The 21979-nt window shown below is 33.7% G+C and overlaps 1 pseudogene; it reads left to right on the forward strand.

Moving 5' to 3' along the window:
- The window catches only part of LOC149190945 (ATPase GET3A pseudogene), a 35512-nt pseudogene extending 16831 nt beyond the window's left edge, over positions 1 to 18681 (forward strand).
- The last annotated feature ends 3298 nt before the right edge of the window (positions 18682 to 21979 follow it).

Genomic DNA, 21979 nt, shown 5'->3' on the forward strand with positions numbered 1-21979 from the left:
CCAATCACATGTGAATTCCATCACGTATTTTCTAGAATATGTTATGGCTTATTTGGTCCACACTCTTGCACACCATCTTGAATTCCCTATAAAATTTTAAGCACTTGAACAATATGCTCATTGTGGTAATGTAATGACAATAAAAAGTCTCCATGGGCTAGAAAGCACCAAAAAAGCAAAAAATAATGGAAGGTTATGTGTTATTTTCCTTGAGGACATAACGTCTTATGAGGAAGAATTCAAAGTTGGTGATCCACAAAAGCAACTACTTATCGATGATCCAAAATCATCAATGGAAACTTCCCTGAAGGATACATGGGATATGTTGTAAATATGATAAAGGCGAAGCTATGCCCTTCAATTTCACTAAGGATTTTTATGAGGAATAATTTACATTATAGTGGATTGCTTTGCGATATCGCAGATCATGACAATGATGTTGGGTTTGGTTGTGTTAGGTTGGTACAACACATATATTGTAGCATTCAACAAGAATATTTGGGATCCTGGTATTGATAATGGAGGGTCTAGATTTCTTGAGGGAAAGCAATATTAGGAAGGGAGTTCTGTAATGTCCCTTCTCGAATGATCACTTTTGGAGAACGAATCAGTAGCCTCTTTGATTACCATAGGCTATAGTAAAAAAAGAGGGGATCAATTAATTTAATTATTTAAAATTATGTCAGTTCATTGAAAGTTATAAAAGAGAAACCCATGGTATTCTAATGACCCATGGTAATATGATGACCCATGGTATCTGATGATAAAAGACAGTTTGTTTCTCACCCTTTGGGCATGTTTAGTATTTTTTCCTCAATTTGATTTGGAGAGATCTTGTAACTTTTGAGTGTTGAGGGTGAAACCCTTGAGCAAATTGGTTTTAGTGGTGAAATATATCCTCCCTAACTGATAAGGATTGGTTTTAACGGTGAAACATATCCACCCTAGCTGACCGGGAGGAAAGATCACTCATATCTTTCACAAGTATTCATTTATGAACATTTATGTCATTCCCATACCATGTGATCACTTGAGGAGGCCTTACCAAAAAATTATTACATAGTTGAGGGTTTTGCGGGTTATTTCAGATCAAATTTTTAAATTTATTCTTGTTATCGATAATCTAAGGCTTTTGTGTGGATTGAGTTAGTATAAGAAATTTGTGGAAGACAAGGGAGGTCGATTTCATCATTATATCAACGAAATTGTGCCAATTTCTAGGGCCACGCTCAAGTTCCCAGAAACTGATTTTTTTGTTGCATCTAAGAGGGACTACTTTTCATATAAATAAACCATATTTAATTGGCTAAGTTTTTGCTATAAAAGTTTGTTTGTTTCTATGTTCTTTGTTGTTATTTTACTTGTGGTATAACTGTTGTAAAAGTTTCATGCAAACTGTTTGATGAAATGTGTTAGAAATACTTCATATTGGTTTGCATGCAATGTATTTAGTGAAATGTCTAAAAGATAAAAATCTAAAGTTTTGCAATTTTGGTTAGGATAATCTCGTAGGGGATATTACAAGGAGTTATGTTGGTTGTCCTAGCCCCCCATTAACATTAAACACTGCATCCTTGAGTTGACACTATGATGGAGGATTTTTAGTAAGTATTTTAAAATTGATTTCAATATCATTTTCTAGGATTTCTTTTTCTTTTTATTTTTTTTCATACATGTGTGTGTGTTTAAAATTTAAGGTTTTCTTCATTTTTAATATTTTGGGAAAAAATATTTTATTTCTTCTTAATTTTTCTCGATAGTTCTCTATATATATGAGTTGTTTTTGGCAAACTTTGGCTTTTTAAATATTAATATATTTTTTACTTTTAACACACACACACACACACATATTTGATTTCCTTATAGTTTAAAAATTATTTGTTTTTTCTTAGTGTTTGATAGATTCAAGGATAAAATGAATTTATGTTGATTTCCACTCCATACTCAGCATGGAAGGAATTACACATCTTCATTTTGAGCTACACACTCATAAAATGTTTAGATGATACAATTATTTGTGAGATTGTAATTTCCCCTTAGGTACTTAGATTGCGTAGACTACACAAGTTAAAATTGCAATTGCAACAAGTCTTTCCTAGTTTCAAACCAAAAAAATATACGTGGAAAGTGGATAAAAAATAGAGTAATTATATTAAAACAACGTTACCAACTTAACATGATCTGTATCGAGTTCTCATTTTTTAGAGGTTGCAATAAATCATGATTTTTATGCCGATTTTGAAAAGTATTGATGCAACATAAACCTTTATTTTTTTGATCATATTTTTGACACTTTAAACTTTCTTACGTATTAAGTATGGACATTTTTAAAAAATGCTAGTGATTTTCAAGCCGATTTTGAAAAGTGTTGATGCAACATCAACCTCTTTTTTGGGGGGGGCTTATTTTTGACACGTTAAATTTTCTTATGTATTAAGTATGTATGATTTTTTAAATGTTGATTAATTAACATTTTTTCAAGTAGTATTTTTTTTTTTCGTAGATGTTTTTATTTTAAGTGTTTTTCAGGTTTATATTGTTTTGTTTTTCTTTTCAATTTTTTTGCAAAGTTAAAAAAAATGCCTGGACACACAGACACATGGAATAAGATAATATTTTATACTATTAAAATACTTGTTTCTGGGCCAGGTCCCTCACAAAATTCATAATGTTCTTTAGAAACACTATATTCAACAGTCCAAAATGTAGATAATGTCTATGAATATTTTTACCAACTATTCGAAACATATGCCTACTATAAACTCTAAAAAATACTCCTAGTATCAGTTCATATTTGCAGTACATAACAAAATATCATAACATAACAATTTAACTGACATTGGACGACCTCGTCTCTGTAGCTTCTGTTACATGTTCAGGGTCATTGTCTTCATTCTTCTGCTCTTGATCCAATGTACGTTTGACCTATTTTTTCTTTGGCTCCTCGCTAGATTATGTCTCTGCAAAAATATGCTAATCTCCATTGCCTTGCTTTTCCTCCAACTCAGTTATTCTTATGTACTTAGCATCCAGTTCAATATTACACTCTAGCTTCATTTTTTCAAACTTCCCTTCTAGGAAAACATATTTCATTCCCAGTAATTGTAGCTTTGTTTGTGTCCCCTCTTCTTCTAGGTCGATGCTCCTCATCACTTCTTGCAACAATCCTTCTATCATCATTGACAATCAATCCAGGAGCACATTCAAATTCTTATGCATTTGATTGTGGAACTCTGCATCATTCCCAACCATTGTTGTTCCTCAACGCAACAAAACACTTCATAATACACTATTATTTAAAATTCTATCTGACTCCTTGTTAATATCTCACCACCATGAATTATTCTAATTCCTTTGGAAAGAAAATCCAAAGATAATAAATCTACCACCCCCTCTAAAGCGCCATTCCATTGCAATTGAGTGCAAATATTACATATCCATGTAACACTACAGATTTCCTGAATTGAATGCCAATGATGGAAAACAGTTAAGGGATCAAGGGAAGTTAAGGCCCTTCTCTATTGAAATGACCTATTAATCGCTTGCTTCCACCAATGTCTGAATTTTGATAATTGAGCACGCATCCACCCATTCGCACTTGGTACTCCTTGGGTCGACCATTTGTTGTTTCCCATACTACTATAATACTCCACCTTCATGCCATACATACAAAGTTCATTAATGTGTCACCTATCTATTCTCGAGGATGCTAAAGGCATTACTATCCTCGACTTGTCTGTTATCAAATTTGGATGGGAATTCCCTGGTTTGATCCTGAAGCAATTCTTCTAACGGAGATGGTCGAAAATTTATTTTTTTAAGATGGGAATTATTCCATAATGTTCATGGGATTGGGAGATAAAATGATGAACCTGGATCCTTTTCCATAATCCCTTGGGCCAATGTTGTTCCTTTGTTGGTCATTATATCAGCCTCTATGTTGAGGTTTCTGTACACGTGATAGAATTCAATATATTCAAATTGATGAGTTTGCAAAATAATCCTTCGTAGGGTGGGGGGAAGAGAGGAATTGGAATTTTCCCTGGCTTTTCAAACTTGTCAAATCACAAGTAGTTTCCCATTCTAATCCTTGCCACAACACTAAATATTTAGCTTGGTTATTGGTCAAAATGCCTAATCCCCACGAAAATTTAATCTCTTCTTGTTCATCAAGGTGAAAGATTACCCTCCCTCTCCTGCCACCCTTGAAAAAAGGTCAATACTTTGAAGTTAGGACTTTCTATATATTTATGTATCATTAATTAATATTTCAATATACATCAAATAATTGTCACAAAAAGAAGCAAAAAATTTAAAAATTTGATGAAAAAATACACATTTTGAATATAGATTTAATAAAAAAATACACATTTCGGGACTCTTTTGCTAAAAATGACATGTTAAATAAATGATTTCTTTGAGAAAATTTGAACAAAAAAAGTTAAAAAAATAACATTTTTTTTAATGAATTTTATGATAAAAATAATAATATTCAATTTTTTCCTCCAAAAATAATGATTCACATAAAAATTAAAGTGAAAATTAGATAATAAAATATTAAAGATATAACAACAATAATTAAATACTTATTCTTATCATAAAATCTCAAATTCAAAATACTACAAGTATAACTTATGAATAGTTCTTAAAATTGAGCTTGATTTTCAAGCATAACTTAAATTTAATCAACAATATCATCTAATCTACGCTGATTATCTTCAAGAGCTTCATTATCGTCTTTTTCATAGTACTTTGTGCTTCTGTTTGGTGATTTTTCTCTCATGTTGGGTCTTTGATGTCTGCAAATCTCCTGAACTATCCATTTCCAATGATTCCATCTTATGGTATTGAGGTTCCTTTGCCTTTTTTCCACACGTGATTTATTAAAATCCCCTTTCCTCAAACCAACTTCTTGCATTGCATCTAGAAGAACTTTAATAGAATTAATTCTTTGCTAAATAAAACTGCATTGTAGTGGGTCTTTTTCAATGGTTATGCAATTTCTTCATTATTGTAGGAAACATGCTAGTGTCGTACCAAATCATCAAGTACATAAATAATTAAGTAAATTAGTATAAACAAATAATTAAAAAAAATGAAGTTCAATTTCATGTCATAAAACTTGCATGAACCTGAGAACAAATCCAAAAGCCAATCTTCTTCATTTGAACATAAATCTTAAAGACAATTAATCAATGCTTATAGTTTTGATAATTGTTAATGATCTCTCCTTTTCCGTCTTTACCCTCATATGTTAGTTTTCTTACCACAACATCATGAACTAGTATTTGGCTATGACTCTTTCCATCTACTATATTCAGAAGAATAGAGTTATAAATATCATTTTTTGTCCAAGATGCAACATGTATGAACTCACAATCACTTATAATTGGTTGATCTCTTAGAATAATAAAATTTGACTTTTTCCTGTAACACGAAATAGTAAAAATTCAATAAACTTGTACACACACACACACATATATATATATATATATTTAATATTAATTAATAAACATACCATTTCAATGTCTCATCATGTAAGTTGCATCCTTAAGTTTTCTTTTCCCTTGAAGCTTGATAATATCAATCCAAATTCTATGTCCAAGTGAAATGTCACAAATCTCCAAAGTGGTGATGTTGTGACTTCTTGAAATATCGTAACCACTTTATCGAGAGTTTAATAACTATAAGGCTCACTATCATACCCAATGTTTGAGAAATTGAAACCATGAAGGATATTTGCAATAATTATGGAATATTCCCTTTTAGGAATGAGATTTTCAATGTCTTCACAATCACCTAATATTATTTGATACTGGACAATGTTGAGTCCATTCCAAATGCAATGATCAAGGCTAGAATCAAGTTCAACATTTTGAAGACGTTGATTTCTTTTCCTTTCCAACTTAATTTTTTGAATAAAACTTTTGAAAGTCTCTAATATTCTATCTGTATTCCTCCTCGACATATTTAATGAAAGAAACAAATATATGTATAAGTAATAAAATAAGCATAGTTTACAAATAAATAAAATGAATGTATTAAATCAACATAACTTTTTGAATGCAACAAAAAATTGTTTTAGTGTTGTTGTAGAACTTGAATATGGATTATTGCGTGTGACATCATATCAATTCTCTTCATTCAACATTTTAACCAGGTATTTTTGTATTTTCATATAAACCTTATGACTGAATAATTAAGTAAAATATGTTATAGCATGAGTATAATTTGTATTAAATTTGTGCCCGACCACAATAGATACACGAGAAAATTTACAATATGATCTCCTTCTTGTAAGTCCCTTTGAATAGTCTCTTCTAATGATACTTTTACAAAAAAAACTAAAATACGAGCCTCCTCCCAATAAGAGCAAGGAAGGAAAATTTCCAAAACTAGATCTTCGAATATTTATTCCTACTGCTTCATGGGAGCGATAGTAAATTTTAGCAAAATTCTTGCACAAGAAAATAAAAAAATATAAAATTTATATAAAATGATAGAATATGACCCATCGCTTGACCCACATAATAAAAGACAAATCTTAAGACCATATTTCTTTCTACTTTGATTTTTCCTACTTCTTGTTACTGGTGGGGAAGAAAGTTGTTTTTTAAGCACATATGAATAGGAAGGAGAAGAAGAGGAGAACTTTCCTCGTCCACTGTACCAAATTATTTATCTTTCAATGTGAAAGGATCCTTTGGAGAAGATTTTCCTACTGAAAAAGTTTTCTTTGGAGAGTCCTGATCTGAGCCTTCTTCATCTTTCCAATCAAGGGTCTTCTTGGATACTAGAAGATCCACTTAAGCCTCATGATTTTCATCTTCTACCTCAGGAACATTGACAGCTTCAAAAATATTTTTAGAAAGGGGTTGATGCTGAGATTCATCCTTATATGTCTGTTGTTTCTTATTTCCCTGCTTCCTTTGCTTCCTTCTAACTAGAATAAATCCTTGCATTTTCTTTCCTTGCTCTTCTAGAGGCAATGAATTTTGAGAAACTAGAGCTTTTGGACAATTTTTTGCAACATGTCCATACTCATGACACATATTACACTTGAAAGGAATCTGTTCATAATCCAGAGCTTGGAGGTGAGACCAACCATCTAGATTTAGTTGAATCTCCTCTGGGAGGCCTTTCGAGAAATCCATTTCAGCACAAATTTTGGCACACTAAAGACTGTCCCTAGTTTTCATGTCATTAGTAATAAAGTGGCCCAATTTATCTTCTATAGCCTTAAAAATTCCCTCACCCCAACAAAGAATAGGGGAAAATGACAATCTAATCCACACAAATGCAAATTAAATTTCCATCATGGGGTTAAATTCCAATGACCAATGAGTTAGCAATAGGCATTTTGTACACACAAAATAAGGACCCGACTTATATACCTAGTCTCTATATTATCGATTCTAAAAAATAAATGTGTAATACCATTTCCACAATAGAAAATTCTCTTGGGTTCAGTCTTCAATGGCTTCATAACTTGGCCACGAGCCAATAAAATTGTTGGAATTATGGCTAATGTGTTGTCCTTGATGGAAACCCTTTTGAAAAATATGCCCTTGATGTAAACATATTGATAATATGATGATTGTGGAACTAATGCAGATATTAGGATATTGGTACAAAGGATATAGACAGAGAAATGGTAGTTCAACAACATATGGATAAAAAATGTGAAGTTTGAAAAGCATAAGTGGTTCCTATGAAGAAGGGTTGTGTACATACGCAGGTCCTATGAGTAAAGGTCATGTAGATAATACGAACCATGGAAATATGGATACCAGGGATCATTACCATGGTATTTTCCCCTAGTAATTGGGGTGACAACATTTATTTGACCCTGTTAACAAATACTAACAACATTACCAAGGTATTTACCTAAAGTATTGGTTGAGGAAAAAACTATATAAGGAGATGGATATCAAGGTGTTGTGTGTGCAAGTGAATGGTTTATTCATGTGTGATTTGATTTGAAACAGGTGTGCACCAGGAAGAAAGGAGATGAATTAGATCTGATAGATATGAAAGTGTAGTGAAGACTAATGAATATACTTACTCAATCAACTTATGGTTGTGTAGTTAATAATGCTATATCTATGATTATAATGATGGTATGATATGAATATGCTTACAATGATATGTGATTTTGAAAATGAAGTATGCGGAATGTGAGTTGTGATTACAATGAAGGTTTGGTTCCGTAATTTAAGATATATACACAGGTTTGCTTCTGAATAGTCGCATACATACGCGGATATGTTTCTATTTAGTTGCGTATATATTCTAATATATGTTTTCAGTATATTGGAAGTTGTACACGGGTGTTGCACATGATAAGTGTGTATATATGCATGCTTTCTTAATTACAATCACATATATACTCGGAGTTATATGTGGTCAAGGTTTGCAGTACTAGTTGATGATGACAATTAATGAGTTTTGTTATATTTGCTTTTGTCTGTCAATGATATCTTGATAAGCATGACCTGTATTTGATAGTGTTGATTGGATTGATTAGGTTGTGGCTTGGTATATTGATCAATGATGATGCTGCATTATGATTGGGTATTCAGTAAGTCGGTATTGATATATCTTTGATTAGTTGTTGTTGTGACTCAATACAATGATTTAATTTGAAAATGTTTCAGTATTCAATGATTTGAGATTTGTAAGAAGATGTTATGCAACAAGAGGCACGTATATACGCAGGTATTCTTTAGAACAATAACATATATATTTTGAAGTTCATTTTTTTAGGGGTTTCATTATTTCTTGATGATGATAGTTCATGAGTTCTATTGTATGTCAATGATGTGTTGATAAAGATTTTTTGTATTTGTTGTGGATTGGTTGTGCATTGATTTGATATGGTTGCAATGGTTGGTTGAGATTCAATTCAGTAATTTGTTTGATTCAATATTCAATGGGATGATGTGATAATGATTCAGTTGGTTCAGTGATTGTATTTTAGATTCAGTATTCAGTTTGGTATTGAGTGGTTCCAGTGTGAGGGTTTGATGAAAGGTTGCCTACAAGTGGATCCAGTTTGAAATATTATGAAACATGGTCCATAAGAGGTGCTAAGGGTCAAAGCCTTTAGTAAGGGAGTCGAATCTTCCTTCCAGTCGTAGATGGTAAATTTGTTCATGGGGTAGGTGCTCCCTTCCGGTAGAAGTTGGTAAACGAGATTAGGGGGTTGTAGCTCCTTTCCAGTGGGTGTTGGAGAATGAGTGGAGGTTTTAGCCTCCTGCAAGTGGGCACCTATGTGTTGGTAAGAGTCTTCACCAGTACAACATGTAATGCATATTTTCTTTATAGAATAAGAAAGAAAACAAAGATGATGACATGGATGGTTTTCTCCCACATTGGGTTTCCACCTGAAATCCCTGTGTTCATATGTGTTGATATGTTTCTTGTGTGTTGATGATTTATATTCTCTTTACTATTTATGATGTCTGATTGATAAATGAATAATAAAATAATGATGCACTAGTTAAGGATAAACAATTGATGGAACATATGAAAAGTTAGTTATCTTGATATACACAATTTGCATTCACCAGAGTCACGTACACATATGGGTTTCATAAAAAATAGTAGCGTACATAATTGTAAATATGAAATTGAAAGGTTAAGTGAATTAAAAATACTGAATCACCCCCCATTATTTTTTCTAACAATTGGAATCAGAGCAGGTCGCTCCAACATAAGCTTATCCACTTGAGAGTGGATTAGGGACAATGAGAACGAGGCAAAAGAAGAAGGAAAATCAAAGAAATGAGTTAGTTCAAGAAAATTGTGGCAGTGAAAACGATATATCAGATGTAGTGGTAGTTATAGACAACAAATATTCAAATTTTGGAGCACCCTGCTTTCTATTGATCAAGAATGAAGGAGACATCAATTTTTTTTATTAGGTACTAGTTTTTTTCTTCTACTTGTGATCCATTTCCCTGTTCATGTAGTAATGATGAAAGTGAAGATGCCAATGAATCAACTGAAATTGATCTCATGGGTAAAAGTGAAAGTAATCATTCTAAAGATAAAAAAATTAAAAAATAATGTCCTAGAAGCAGAGGTTAAAAGGCTCACAGATGAAAATAAAGATCATCAAAAATTATTGCAATAGTTTAATGTAAAGGAGTGTGCCTACAAAGAAGATATTGTCACATTAAAAACCAAGTTGAAAGAAGAAAAGAAAATTGAAGAAGGAATGAGAAAGCAATATAAGGAAAGGGAAGATCAGTGTCAAAGTTTGGAGGATGAAGTAGTTTCATTAAGAAATAAACCCATAAATTTATAGGAGGCAACAAGAAATGAAGAATATGCAAATATCAAAGAGCTTACATAAAGAACCAATTATTGTGAGGACCAGAAGCAAAGATTATCTCTCCCAAATATGATATTGAAAAGTAAAACAAATGATATGAGGAGATTCTTCAAGTATTTGAAGAACAAGAAAACGAGCTTAAGAAGGAGATAATTGAGTTGAGAACTCAATTGGAAAAGACTAGAGATGAAAAATAGGTTGAGGTAAGTTAGTAGAAAAAACAATGTAAACTTTGAAACGAAACTGATACGATTACCCGTTTTGTTGAGGTAGCAAAAAAATCATTTGATTTTGAAAAACGCTAATTCAGAATACAATTTTTATTTTTATTTTTATTATTATTATTTTTTATTTTTATTTTTTTGCCGGAGCATATTTTTGACACTTTAAATTTTCTTATGTATCAAATATAAATATTGTTTTTAAATGTTAGTGATTTTCACGCTGATTTTGTTAACGTGTTGATGCAACATCAACCCCTTTTTTAGAGGGTTTATTTTTGACACTTTAATTTTTCTAATGTATTAAGTGTGGATATTTTTTTTAAATGTTACATATTTTGACACTTTTTTATGTCCAATTGTTTTTTAAATGTTGATTACTTAACAATTTTTCTAAATGTTTTATTTCTCTCTCCTTTTTTTTTAAATGTTGATTACTTAAAAAAAACAAATATAAAAATATATATAAAAAAGACATAAAAATACAAAATTTTTAAAAAACTATTAGAAACAAACTAAAAACATAAAAATAAAATAAAATCAAACTTGTTTAAAAAAAAACCTAAAAAATTAACCAAAAAAAACCAAAAAAATTAAAACTATTTTAAATAATTTAAAAACAAAACAAAAAACAAACCGAAAATTAAAAAAAAAAAAAAAAAAAAAAACATATAAAAAACCATAAAAAATATTACAATAAACTTTAAAAAAAACTAAAAAAGATCAAATTAAAAAAAAACATAATTATTTAAAAATGAAAACATTGAAATTAAAATAATAATAATAAAAAATTATTAAAAAAAAAAAAAAAAAAAAAGATTAATGGCACCTCTTGCCTAGCGGCCCGGGGGTGTGGCCCTGGGCAGGTGGAGCTGCGGGTAGCTCTGCCTGCCCAGGGCAACGCCCCCCGGGCCGTTGGGCAAGAGCTGCCATTAATTTTTTTCTTTTTAGAGTTTTTTTTTTTCAATGTTTTTATATTTAAATAATTATGTTTTTATCTTTTTTTTTTAAAATTTGATTTTTTTTTAATATGTTTTTTTTTTTTTTTTAATGATTTAAAATAGTTTTAATTTTTTTTGGTTCTTTTTCTTAACTTTTTAGTCTTTTTTTTAATATGTTTTGGTTTATTTTTAATAGTTTTTTAAAATTTTGGTATTTTTATTTAGTTATTTTTATAGTTTTTAAAATTATTTTGTTTCAAATTTTTATGGTTTACAAGATATATATATATATATATATATATATATATATATATATATATTATTTTATGTTTTTTTGAAAATATGTTTTTCTTGTTATTTATTTCTTTATATATATATATTTTTAAATTTTTAATTCTTATCTTTTATAGGTTAATTTTGTTTTTCTATTTTCGTTTTTTTAGGTTAATTTTGTTTTTGTTTTTATTTTTATTTTTATGTTTGATTTTTTTTTTTTTTATTTGATTTTCTTTTTTTTTGTCAGTTTTTAGTTTTTTTTTTAATATATATTTTTATTTACTTACTGTTATTGTTATTATTATTTTTTATTTTTTGTTTTTTTCATTGTTTTTATTTTTATATTTATGTTTTCATTAGTCTTTTGAAATTTTAATATTTTTCGGGGTCATGATAAAATATTTTACGCCATTATTTCAAAATGTTGAAAATTTATCGTGAAAATAAGTAGATGCTATTTAACCATCAACACATCAACACATCAACACTTTTCGTTTTGAGGGTGTGTTTTGCAGAATTTTTGCACAAAAAATTGGTTTCACTACCATTTTTAAAACATGTTGAAAATTTACCATAGAAAAGAAAAAGTGTTATTCCAGCATCAACACTTTTCATTTTCGAGTGGATTTTTCATGTTTTTGGGGGATTTTTTGGCTAAAGTTCCTGTTTTGAGTTTATAGTTCTCGTTTCAAAGTTTACATTGTTAAAAGGATAAGCAATTGATATTTCAAGATAGTACTAAGATTTTGGATAACATTTTTAGTAGTCAAAGGTCTCCCTCTATTAAATTTGGTCTTGTCTTTCATGAAACTATTAAAGGAGAATCTAGTTCACATGATTGTGCAAGGAGATTGAAGGATAACAATGAAAAATTTGAATTCTCGATAAAGAGATAAGAAGTCAACCACACAAACAACCAAGAAAAGTGATTTTTCAAAGGAAATCATTTGCTTCTAACTCTAGAAGTATCAATCGATTATCTCCTCTAGACAATGATGTTGAATGTTTTATTTGTCATAACTTTGGACACTTTAAAACCAATAGGAAGATCATCAACCCCTAGGTACTGAGGTTTATTTAAGCGATATTGTTTTTCTTGTGACATATTTGATCACAAAGCTATGGAGGAACATGAAAAATAAAATATTATGACTCCTCTGCTCCCTTTTCTGGTCATGTAATATGTTATACTTGTAACAAGTTTGGGCATAAATTGACTAGTTTTAGGTCAAGAATTCAGAATGGAAGCAAAATATGGGATAAGTTCCAAAAATTCAAGCACATGATTTGAAATTTCAAACAAATTTGGAGGAAGAAGGAACACCAATCAGAGATGTAGGGAAGATTGTCACTACTACATTCCATTATTCTTAAAGCATACTTCTAACAGTGTCTGCAAAAGTGAATGAAAGGTACATAGCCTCATGGAGAACATGTGATGGTTATCAGGTCCACAAGATCAGTGGTGTATGCTCTCAAGGGTAGCTATGCATGTGTACTTGGATCATTATTTCATTCTTTTATATTAAAAATTTTGCATTGATGAAGAGAATGTGAACACGAATATACATGACATGTTTAGGGGGAGCTATGGCTATAAAAATCAACAATTTATATTATGTACGTGGTTTTTATGAAAGACAGTCACGTGTATATGCAGGTTTTGATCTAGACAATCTCGTATGCTTCTCAGTAATGAAAAAGAAGTGGCACAAATTTAGGGGGAGATTTTCATATGCTTCCATCAATGCATGATTGACTTTCTGGTTCTGACATTGATTTGTTGCAGTCTGATAATGATTCCCATATGCTTCTTAGAATGATATGAGCTCATGATGAGTTTATGAGTTGTTGCAAAATCTTATATTATTGCTGTAGCTGGTGCATTTGGATGATTGATGAGAAATATATAATGTGATTAGACTTGGCAATAAAGAGTTGGCACAGATTCAGGGGGAGCATCCTTCCAAGTTAATTATTTCAACTGATCCCGCCCACAACTTGAGCAATTCATTTTAATAGAAATTCACCAAAACTCGCACGCTAGTGCGGGAATTCGTGAAACTATATGCCATGGAGATGAATTCTAGTGTTGAAGGTGATGAACAACTTTGTATTTGAGCTTGCAAATGCAATTGCCGACATAGATGAGGCAATGAGCTTCACGAAGATGCTCAAATTGGTATAAACTATGGATTATTCAGTCATAGTTTTTGACATCACTCCAATTGGCCATACATTGTGATTGTTATAGTTTTGTTCTACTTTAGGAAAAGGATTGACCAAGATTATAGCATTGAAAAACAAATTTGGAGGTCTCATAAGCTAGGTAACTAGAATGTTTGGTGTAAATGACGAATTTGGATAAGATGTTATAATGGGAAAGCTTGAAAGCGTGAAATGTGAAACTTTTTGAATCTAACACATCAGAAGCCCCGAATACATTTTCTGGTTTACTCTCTCCTACTTGTTCTTTACATTAACAAGTTATTTAAATCCATAAATATCGAAGTAAACACAAATGCAACATTCACAAATACACATATCAACAACTAAAATAAATTGAGACAACATAAGGGACAACGTTATTTTTGGACAATCGTCCCCAGAAAAACCCAATGTGATAAAATCGGTGCAAAATATATAGGGTTTTATTATTAAGTAGATTCTGAATACAACTAGGGTGCCAGAAATGGCTCACCCTTCAGAGAATATTCTTGGTAGCAATAACTCTATCCGAAGAATGATATTCCGGCAAATCAACAGTCGGATGAACAATCCCACAGTGACTGTGGTTGTTCCTTGTGCTAGACAACGAAAGCTACTCCACACACTCCCCTGGAACTGTGTCACCCTCTCCTGGCTAATCTGGTCTTAGTCTACCCCACAGACTTCCTTAGCGCAGCCTCTGAAGCTTGTTGCATCAACTTCATCAGCCTCTATGGCCTCTATGTTAGCTTCTTTGGCCCTCTGCGTCTTCTATGCTGGCCTCCTTAGCCTCTGCGTCAACCCTTACTGCCTATGCATCAACCTTCCTAGGCTATATGTTGCCTCTTCCAGCATTTTGTTGCCTCTCTAATATGTATTCTTCAGCCTCCTGCCAAACTGCCCCTCACTGCAATTGATCACTTGTTCGATTTCCTCAGCAAACCTCACCCTAGAAAATCGAACTAACTGGTTTCTCTTAGTGTCTTGGTGCATCTCCAATTGACCCTCAAGCCTCCTCTTATATTTTTCCTGTTGACGATTCAACAACCTAGATTAAGTCCCTAATCAACGACTAAGATTAGATCTCACTTGGTCCTCATTATTTAGAACTTTCTCACCCATATTATATTAATACACATTAATATTTTAATTTTCCTAAGTTTGGAATTAAGGTCTCATTAAAAATATTAATTATTTTAATATCTCTCCATCTAGGTGGAATTTCCCCAAACTATTTCTGATTCTTGGAGATATCATGTGCCTTAACATCTACACCAGTTTTCATGGCTAGATCACATCCGATGCTACCAAAAATCAACACTCCCTCTTAGTGAGGAATGTGCTCTAATAATGATTCACCATAGAAACATCATACTGATCCTCCGCATCGGTACCTGTGTTGATGTTTGGCCCATTCCCTCATATCCTCTACACAGCTTCTTCCTGTACTTCTGCCCATGATACTTCCACTGCCACTACTATATCTGTACTGAAGCTCCCTCTCAACATGTTGCATCATGCTGCCCATAGCACTGCCACTGCTAACTGTTGCACTACAACTCAGTTACTGAGAAGTAGGTAATTGACTTCCCCCAAATACTGACATCACGGTCATTATGGAAGCCTCGTGATGCTGAAGCTACCTCTGTAGATATCTTGTGCTCCTTATGTTGCCACTGTGTTGCTGCAAACACCTTTGTGCCTCTCACACTGTTGCAACCTTTGTTGCGTCGCTACAAACTTCTGCACTCTAGCACTGCCTTGTCGCTCCATCACACCTTGATCCACCTGACTCCTGTCACCATGCTACTGTCGTTAAAGGCTCCAGTAGCTGGATGTGATCCAAGAGTTTGGGTATCTCAAGGATCCTTCCCTCGTACGTAGTCCTCCTGACTACAACTCGATGTCATCCCACCTCTTCTCTAGAGGTGTATGAGCACTCATGGGACAATCATCATCAGCCTCTACATCCTTCTCCACCTTTGTTGGAGTTTCCTTTGAGTCGGAAGCTTCTCCCTTGTCTTTCTTCCTGGGGAACTAAGATGCATAATGTCTTAGCTCCCCACAACTGAAGCACTTGACCTTGGAGATTTCCTTCTTCTTTTTCTTCCCTTGTTGTCCCGCAAATGCTAGAGCCGCATCCTCCTCCTCCTCTTTCTTGACTTGAACTCCCTTACCACTACTCCCCGCCTTGGTCAACCTCCTGATCTCTTCTTGTTGAAGAGCTGCCCACATATCTTCCCACTTAGGGAGAGTCGCTCTGCCAAAAATGCTTTGGAAAAACGTCTCCCAGTCCTCAAAGACTGCATTCAGAGTAGTCCTGACCATAAACTCTGGATCCTGTGCAGACCCCACAGAAGTAAGTTGGTCGTGAATTCCTTGCAACCTGAGAAGGAATGAATCTATATCCTCTCCTTTCTGCATCTGATATGACCTCAGTTGATTCTCCAATAGCATATTCTATTGCACGGAAGAGCCCTGGTATAAGGTGGTCAACTTCTCCCACATCTCATTTATTGTGTTCTTCTCAGCAATATGTGGTATGAAATGATCCTTGACCCCATCTAGGATCATGAATTTCACCTTCGCCATGGTCTCCTCATACTTCTCATTTGCATTCAGGTCAACTGGGACAACTACGGTTTTCAAGGCTTAGTCCTTGATGCAATGTTTATCTAGGAATGCCAGGATCATGGCCTTCCAGATGACAAAATTGGAAGCCCCATCCAATCTCTCTTGATCCCTCAATTCGTTCACTGCCATCTCTTCTCCTCTCTTAGACTCCCTCTGAGTCTTGACTTCCCTCCTGGAAATCTGCCAACTATCGAATCACTCCTCTCCAATCCCCCTTTGGTGCTACAACTCGGATCTGGATTTCGTGGCTAGAAATCCATCGAGGTAGTGCTTCCCTCTACCTTGGTTTTGACTCCTTAGACACTATTCTGCACAGACAGAAACAACATCCCACCAGCTCCTCAAATCACAATCTGCACAACTCCCTTAGCCCCAGCAACTAAATAATTTAAGCCCTTCCGGCTCTACGCAATCACAACGAGAGCTGGATCAGATCCTCCTGGCTTCATCGTCAATCCTTCCTAATTGAGAAAGATGACCGGGCACTACATAGGCCTGATTTGCCCCTCCTCCGCCTTTGTGATGGCTCTCCTCGTGGCTCACAATGCTGACGTAGGCTATGCGTGAGCCTCTATGTCACCCTCTTAGCACTGTGTCACTCCTCCTCTTGCCTCTTCAGCTCTGGAACATCGTTGTCTCTCGGGATAGCTGCTTCACTGCTGCAAATCCTCAAATTTCTCTTGCTAGTGTCTTTAGCCCTCCTTGATCTGTAATCGCTTTGATACCATGTGAAAATTTAAGAATCTAACACATCAGAAACCCCTACTACATTTTCTGGTTTACTATCTCCTACTTGTTCTTTACATTAACAAATTATTTAAATGCATATATAGCGAAGTAAACACAAATTCAGCCCTCACAAATATACATATCAACAACTGAAATAAACTGAGAAAACACAAGGGACACCGTTATTTTTGCGCAATTGTCCCCAGGAAAACCTAATGTGGGAAAATCAGTGCAACATATAAAGGGTTTTATTATTAAGCAGATTCTGAATACAACTAGGGTGCCAGAAATGGCTCACGCTTCAGAGAATATCCTTGGCATAAATACCTCTATCCGGAGACAGATATTCCAGAAAATCAGTAGCCAGATGAACAATCCCACAGTGATTGTGGATGTTCCTTGTGTTGGAGAGCGAAAGCGGCTCCACGCACTCCTCTGGAACTGTGTCACCCTCTTCAGAACTGCATCACCCTCTCCCGACTAATCTGCCCTCAGTCTTCCTTAGCGCAACCTCTGAATCTCTCTGTGTCCACTTCATCAGCCTCTATGGCCTCTGCGTCAGCTTCTTTGGCCCTCTATGTCTTCTGCGTTGGCCTCCTTAGCCTTTGTGTCAACCCTTGCTACCTTTGCGTTAGCCTTCCTAGGCTCTGCGCTACCTCTTCCACCACTCTACTGCCTCTCTAATATGTATTCTTCGGCCTCCTGCCTAACTGCCCCTCACTACAACTAATCACTTGTTTGATTTCCTCAGAAAACCTCGTGCCAGAAAATCGAACTAACTGATCTCTCTTGGTGTATTGGTGTATCTCCAACTGACCCTCAAGCCTCCTCTTATACTTTTCCTGTTGATGATTCAATGACCGAGATTAAGTCCCTTGTCAATGGCTAAGATTAGATTTGGCTTGATCCTTGTTATTTAGAACTTTCTCACCCATATTATATTAGTGCACATTAATATTTTAATTTTCCTAAGTTTAGACATAGGGTCTCAGAAAAAATATTAATTATTTTAATATCTCTCCATCCATGAATTTCCCCAAACAATTTCTGGGTCTTGGAGATCTCATGCGCCTTAGCTTCTCGACCAATTTTCATGGCTAGAGCACATTCGATGCTACCAAAAATCAACATGAAAGATGTGATTGAGTAAGTCAACAAGCAGTTTCGTGACCTGGATTTAACAACATTTTTTTTTTGTGTTCGCATTCTGCAATTCATTCCCTTTATAAGACAATATACATACAACGCTTTGAATAGTAATCGACAACTCATGAATTCTCATTCCCATATCAACGAAATCCTGACAATTAGAAGTGCACGAAGGTTATGCTAAGGGGAACTGTCGGGAAGCGAATCCCCTAAACAACGCATTACAAGATGGATGGTTGGGATTTATTTCGACGATTCTCCACTACTTTTCTAGAAATGGACAGAGGATCATTAGGAGGCCATTTATGGTTTTCCATGACACCACACATGGTTTTTTCCAACATATGCATGACGATAGCCTGGGGCTTGCTTAACCTCCATCCAGTTTTAAATGCTAGAATATATATTAGATTGGGGTCAAATGATATATGTTCATGAATTGGCGTAAATTTTAAAGTATTGTAAAAGGAGTGGGGCTTTGTTTATAAGTTACAAAGGATTTATTTTAATATTATATATGTTATATAATATATATATATATATATATATATATATATATATATATATATATATATATATTAATTTTATTATTTTAAATTTTCTCAATAAGTAAACAATTGTATAATTATTTAAAATAAGTATTGAAATTGATTAAGAACAATTATACTAGGAACAAAAATAAAATACTAGCACAACAGAGAAGTAAGGCTTCAGATTCTGCAAACTATAGAACTAATGTAATGAAGAAATAACTTGGATATTGAAGAATAAGAGTCAGTTTTGATTCCATCTCTTGGGTAAATTGCAACATTATTTCCTTTCCCGTGTTTGTCATTTAAATTATGTTTTTCTTCTCTTGGACAAGTGTATGTAGCAGCAGGGCCTTTAAATTGGGAGTATGAGTTTACCTCATAAATGGTACTTATTTTTCATTTTAAATCCCTTAATGGGTGCTCCACTTCCAGGAATTCATACACAATTTCTTTTCCTTTTCACTATTCTTTTTGTAGAGTTTGAACTTAGATTCTTAAGTTCCTGAGTTGTAAAACCCTGTCCCTCTTCATCTTTCTTCTAGCCATCTTTGTAATTTAAACTCTGTGATCATGATTGGCTTGGTCATCCTTGTTTTGAATGATAGGTTTCAAAACTAGATTATTCATTGCATCTCTCATAGTCTCTCTCTCTAGCCATATATTTAAAATCTTCATGTGTTCTTGTAAATGTCCTAGGCACTGACCTCCTACGGCCAAAGGTTGTCTAAAGGGAACAACGGGTTCTTTCCTGATCTATCGTGTGTCTTACTCGTTTTTAAATCTTTACTCCAGAGATAATGACTTGAATATCTCTAATTTAGTCACCTCTTGTTCGCCCTATTTGTGTAGCCCCCTTCTCGTGGATGCACAATGAGTGCCCAAGTAAATTTGTGAAGGAGATGGAATCCATCCTTCTTTGGACCTGGGTTTTTTCTCCTTGGGAAAATAGAATGTGATTCTTTTGAAGGAAACATGGTTGGTAGGAAATTTTTGTTAGGAAAAATATTGAGAGGGGGGTGGCGGGGGTGTGAATTAGTATTATTAATTCACTTAAACTTTCAATTTCATATTCAGAATTATGTACGATATTATTCTTTATGAAACCGACGTGAGTACGTAACTCTAGTGAATGAAAATTGCGTATATCCAGATAACTAACTTTTCATATGTTTCATCAACTATTTATCCTTAACGAGTGCATCATTATTTCATTATTCATTTATTAAGCAAAAACCATAAGTAGTAAAGAGAAGATAAATCATTAACACATAAGAAATGCATCAACATATATGAACACCAAGATTTTAGGTGGAAACCCAATGTGGTAGAAAACCACCACTGTTGTCGTCTTTGTCTTCTTTCTTATTATATAAAGAAAATATTCATTACATCTTGTACTGGTGCAAACTCTTACCAGCATGCAGGCACCCACCTGCTAGAGGCTACAACCTCCACTCGTTCTCCAGCGCCCACTGAAAGGGAGCTACAATCCCATAATCTCGTTTACCGACTCCTACCAGAAGGGAGCACCTACCCCCTGAACAAATTTACCAACCACCACTGGAAGGAAGCTTTGTTTACCTTATTAAAGGCTTCAACTCTCATCACCTCTTATGGACCACGTTACATAATATTTTAGACTCGATCCACCTGTCAAACAATCATCAAATAACCTGTATGCCACCTTTCATCAATTTTTCACAATGGACACACACCCAACATTATGCTCAATACCAAACTGAATACTACATTTGAAATATAATCATTGAACCAACTAAATCATTGTAACATCATTCCATTGAACTATAGAAAACCAATTATTGAACTGAATCTCAACCAACCATTCCAACCATATTAAATCAATGCACAAGTAATCCACAATAGATACAAAACATCTTGATCAAGACATCATTGACAGACAACAACATGTAGGATTTAATCCCGTACAGAACTTACCTGCATACAAATTCTAAAAATAAAAAATAAACAATGGCGAGAGATAAAACATAAAACAGATATACACAAATATTTTCTTCCTGGATCCCAAAAATGGGACTAGCAAATTGATTTTTCAATATGTTCCTTTCAATGTTACAATACATATATATACATGCAGAAGCACCCATAAACCCCAATCCATTAACCCTGGATTAGAACATAATCGTGGTTCCCTTGACCGGATCTACAAAATACCATGGACAAAAAACCATCATGCCCAAAACCATGTGCGAAATCCATGCAAAAGACCGTAGGTAGTCGTGGAAAGAATATAACACAACCCAACACAACAAATACATCAAAACTCATGAACTGTCATCATCAAGCAACACTGCAAACCATGAACAAATGAACTTCAAAATATATACGCGATTGTTATGAAGAAGACGTGTATATGTGTGCCTCCTATTGCATAACATCTGCGTACGGATCTAAAATCACTCAATACTGTAACATTGTCAAATTGAATCATTGTATTGAGTCACAACAACAATTAATCACATATATATCAATACTGACTCATTGAATACCCAATCATAATGCAACATCATCACTGATCAATATACCAAGCCACAACCTAATCAATCCAATCAACATTGTTAGATACAGGTCATGCTTATCAAGACATCATTGACATACAGTAGCAAATATAACATAACTCATTCATTGTTATCATCAAACAATATTGTAAACCCTAACCATATATAACTCAAAATATATATGCGATTGTTATTAAACAGACCTGCATATATACATTCTTATCATGTGCAACACCTGTATACAACTTCCAATGTACTGAAAACATATCTTAGAATATATACGCGACTAAACAGAAACAGATTTGCTTATGTACGTGACTATTTAGAAGAAAACCTACATACAGATCTTAAATTACTAAACCAAACCTTCGTTGTAATCACAACTCTCATTCTGCATAATTCACTATCAAAA

This window comes from Pinus tabuliformis, chromosome 3_1 (genome assembly GCF_031772625.1).
Source record: "Pinus tabuliformis cultivar Carrire ecotype Pingquan chromosome 3_1, CPIR1, whole genome shotgun sequence".
NCBI classification, from domain to species: Eukaryota; Viridiplantae; Streptophyta; class Pinopsida; order Pinales; family Pinaceae; genus Pinus; species Pinus tabuliformis.